Here is a 5,000-nt window from a genome sequence, read left to right on the forward strand (position 1 = left end):
TGTCGGATGTCTTCTACTCGAGGTGTCCTTGACTTTCTATGATAGACATATTTCTGAAAACTGAGTTTCTGAAATCGTGCCCAAGGTGGCTTGGTTACCCCCTACCAAAATGGGTCACAGCCGTAATAGGCAAAGTCCCGAAGCGCTGGACCCTTCAGCGCTTCAGAGCTTCGCCCCTACTACTGCTCTAAAAGAATTGGTCCTGGTAATCCAAAAAATTTAGGGAAGCGCTGGACCCTTCAGCGCTTCGCTCATATCCCCTACTACGGCTGTAGCATAGGGGGACCGCCAGAAGCGCTGGACCCTTCAGCGCTTCGCTCATATCCCCTACTACGGCTGTAGCATAGGGGAACCGCCAGAAGCGCTGGACCCTTCAGCGCTTCGCTCCTATCCCCTACTACGGCTGTAGCATAGGGGAACCGCCAGAAGCGCTGGACCCTTCAGCGCTTCGCTCCTATCCCCTACTACGGCTGTAGCATAGGGGAACCGCCAGAAGCGCTGGACCCTTCAGCGCTTCGCTCCTATCCCCTACTACGGCTGTAGCATAGGGGGACCGCCAGAAGCGCTGGACCCTTCAGCGCTTCGCTCATATCCCCTACTACGGCTGTAGCATAGGGGGACCGCCAGAAGCGCTGGACCCTTCAGCGCTTCGCTCATATCCCCTACTACGGCTGTAGCATAGGGGGACCGCCAGAAGCGCTGGACCCTTCAGCGCTTCGCTCCTATCCCCTACTACGGCTGTAGCATAGGGGAACCGCCAGAAGCGCTGGACCCTTCAGCGCTTCGCTCCTATCCCCTACTACGGCTGTAGCATAGGGGGACCGCCAGAAGCGCTGGACCCTTCAGCGCTTCGCTCATATCCCCTACTACGGCTGTAGCATAGGGGGACCGCCAGAAGCGCTGGACCCTTCAGCGCTTCGCTCATATCCCCTACTACGGCTGTAGCATAGGGGGACCGCCAGAAGCGCTGGACCCTTCAGCGCTTCGCTCATATCCCCTACTACGGCTGTAGCATAGGGGGACCGCCAGAAGCGCTGGACCCTTCAGCGCTTCGCTCATATCCCCTACTACGGCTGTAGCATAGGGGGACCGCCAGAAGCGCTGGACCCTTCAGCGCTTCGCTCCTATCCCCTACTACGGCTGTAGCATAGGGGGACCGCCAGAAGCGCTGGACCCTTCAGCGCTTCGCTCATATCCCCTACTACGGCTGTAGCATAGGGGGACCGCCAGAAGCGCTGGACCCTTCAGCGCTTCGCTCATATCCCCTACTACGGCTGTAGCATAGGGGGACCGCCAGAAGCGCTGGACCCTTCAGCGCTTCGCTCATATCCCCTACTACGGCTGTAGCATAGGGGGACCGCCAGAAGCGCTGGACCCTTCAGCGCTTCGCTCATATCCCCTACTACGGCTGTAGCATAGGGGAACCGCCAGAAGCGCTGGACCCTTCAGCGCTTCGTCCCTACTACGGCTGTAACATAGGGGAACCGCCAGAAGCGCTGGACCCTTCAGCGCTTCGCTCATATCCCCTACTACGGCTGTAGCATAGGGGGACCGCCAGAAGCGCTGGACCCTTCAGCGCTTCGCTCATATCCCCTACTACGGCTGTAGCATAGGGGAACCGCCAGAAGCGCTGGACCCTTCAGCGCTTCGTCCCTACTACGGCTGTAACATAGGGGAACCGCCAGAAGCGCTGGACCCTTCAGCGCTTCGCTCATATCCCCTACTACGGCTGTAGCATAGGGGAACCGCCAGAAGCGCTGGACCCTTCAGCGCTTCGTCCCTACTACGGCTGTAACATAGGGGAACCGCCAGAAGCGCTGGACCCTTCAGCGCTTCGCTCATATCCCCTACTACGGCTGTAGCATAGGGGAACCGCCAGAAGCGCTGGACCCTTCAGCGCTTCGCTCCTATCCCCTAGTATACACTGGGTAGTCTGTTCCTATCATTGTGTGCAAGGTGGCTTGGTTACCCCCTACCAAAATGGGTCACAGCCGTAATAGGCGAAGTACAGAAGCGCTGGAACCTTCAGCGCTTCGCCCCTATCACGGCTTTAAAACCCGAGCGAAAAACTCTATGTCCTTAAACGAAATACCCGTTTTGCGCGGTCCATATCTCCGCGAAAACACAACGCACAGCCGGGACACTCATATCTAATTGTAGTCCAAGTCCCCCTCTACAAACACATCCGAGTGGATCCTGGATGCGACCTCCACAGCCGAGGCACGAGTCGGTCAAAGTAGGTCGCAGGGACCATATTACGCGCGCCATATCTACCCGGAAATAGAACGCACAGCGGGGATACTCATGCCCAGTTGTCGAGCTGGAAGTCCTCTAACCACCCATATAAGATGAATAATAAACGGATACACACAGCCGATGCAGCGCGTGTTTGAAAACCGCCGATCGATCTTCATACTCTGACAAAATCACAGCGAAAAATCCTTAAACCAAATACCCGTTTTGCGCGGTCCATATCTCCGCGAAAACACAACGCACAGCCGGGAACCTCATATCTAATTGTAGTCCAAGTCCACTTCTACAAACCTATCCGAGTGGATCCTGGATGCGAGGTCCACAGCCGAGGCACCACGCGGTCAAAGTAGGTCGCAGGGGCCCTATTACGCGCGCCATATCTACCCGGAAATGGAACGCACAGCGGGGATTCTTATTTTGAATACACGGTCCCGACGTCCTCTAACTACCCATATAAGCAGAATAATAAACGGGTACCCACAGCCGAGGCAGCACGTATTTGAAAACCGCCGACCGATCTTCATACTCTGACAAAATCACAGCGATAGCGCCAATACTCTGTTTCCTTAAACCAAATCGCCGTCTTGCGCGGTCCATATCCCCGCGAATACACAACGCACAGCCGGGACACCTATGCCGACGTGTAGCCACCGTCAACCTCTAAAGACATGTGGAGGGTGATCCACAATCGGACACTCACAGCCGAGGCACGACGCGGTCAAAGTAGGTCGCAGGGACCATATTACGCGCGCCATATCTACCCGGAAATAGAACGCACAGCGGGGATACTCATGCCCAGTTGTCAAGCTGGAAGTCCTCTAACCACCCATCTAGACACTCCTATAAACGGATACACACAGCCGATACAGCGCGTATTTGAAAACCGCCGACCGATCTTCATACTCTGACAAAATCAAAGCGAAAGACTTAAACGAAATACCCGTTTTGCGAGGTCCATATCCCCGCGAATACACAACGCACAGCCGGGACACTTATACCCGATCGTAGACCACATCCACCTCTACAAACCTATCCGAGTGGATCATGGATGCGACCTCCACAGCCGAGGCACGGTGTAGTCAAAGTAGGTCGCAGGGACCACATTACGCGCGCCATATCTACCCGGAAATAGAACGCACAGCGGGGATTCTTATACTGAATACACGGCCCCGACGTCCTCTAACCAACTATGTAAACTGAATAATAAACGGATAACCACAGCCGAGGCAGCGCGTGTTTGAAAACAGCCGACCGATCTTCATACTCTGACAAAATCACAGCGAAAGACTTAAACGAAATCGTCGTTTTGCGAGGTGCATATCTCCGCGAATACACAACGCACAGCCGGGACACTTATACCCAGTTGTAGTCCACGTCCCCCTCTACAAAACTATCGGAGTGGATCCTGGATGCGAGGTCCACAGCCGAGGCACGGTGTAGTCAAATTAGGTCGCAGGGACCATATTACGCGCGCCATATCTACCCGGAAATAGAACGCACAGCGGGGATTCTTATACTGAATACACGGCCCCGACGTCCTCTAACCAACTATGTAAGCTGAATAATAAACGGATAACCACAGCCGAGGCAGCGCGTGTTTGAAAACAGCCGACCGATCTTCATACTCTGACAAAATCACAGCGAAAGACTTAAACGAAATCGTCGTTTTGCGAGGTGCATATCTCCGCGAATACACAACGCACAGCCGGGACACTTATACCCAGTTGTAGTCCACGTCCCCCTCTACAAAACTATCGGAGTGGATCCTGGATGCGAGGTCCACAGCCGAGGCACGGTGTAGTCAAAGTAGGTCGCAGGGACCATATTACGCGCGCCATATCTACCCGGAAATAGAACGCACAGCGGGGATTCTTATACTGAATACACGGCCCCGACGTCCTCTAACCAACTATGTAAGCTGAATAATAAACGGATAACCACAGCCGAGGCAGCGCGTGTTTGAAAACAGCCGACCGATCTTCATACTCTGACAAAATCAAAGCGAAAGACTTAAACGAAATACCCGTTTTGCGAGGTCCATATCCCCGCGAATACACAACGCACAGCCGGGACACTTATATCTAACTGTAGTCCAAGTCCCCCTCTACAAATCTATCCGAGTGGATCATGGATGCGAGGTCCACAGCCGAGGCACGATGTAGTCAAAGTAGGTCGCAGGGGCCATATTGCGCGGTCCATATTTACCCGGAAATGGAACGCACAGCGGGGATTCTTATACCGAATCCACGGTCCCGACGTCCTCTAACTACCCATATAAGCAGAATAATAAACGGGTATCCACAGCCGAGGCAGCACGTATTTGAAAACCGCCGACCGATCTTCATACTCTGACAAAAAGCGCCGGGCGATCTTCATACTCTGACAAAATCACAGCCGTTTTTATATCGTTTTGCGAGATGGATATCTCCGCGAATACACAACGCACAGCCGGGATACTCATACCTAATTGTATAATACGTCTACCTCTACAAACCTATCCGAGTGGATCCTGGATGCGAGATCCAGAACCAGGATCCATATCGCGCGGGTAAACGGCGGGAGTAACGAGGACTCTCTTAAGGTAGGGGACGTTACTGGGCTGCGCTGCGAAAGACGAGCGCCAAAACTCTGTTTCCTTAAACGGAAGCGCCGTTTTGCGAGGTGGATATCTCCGCGAAAACACCACGCACAGCCGGGACACTTATACCCAATCGTAGACCACGTCCACCTCTACAAACCTATCCGAG

This window comes from Anarhichas minor, unplaced genomic scaffold, assembly GCF_050575085.1.
Source record: "Anarhichas minor isolate MPS153535 unplaced genomic scaffold, ASM5057508v1 ptg000317l, whole genome shotgun sequence".
NCBI lineage: Eukaryota > Metazoa > Chordata > Actinopteri > Perciformes > Anarhichadidae > Anarhichas > Anarhichas minor.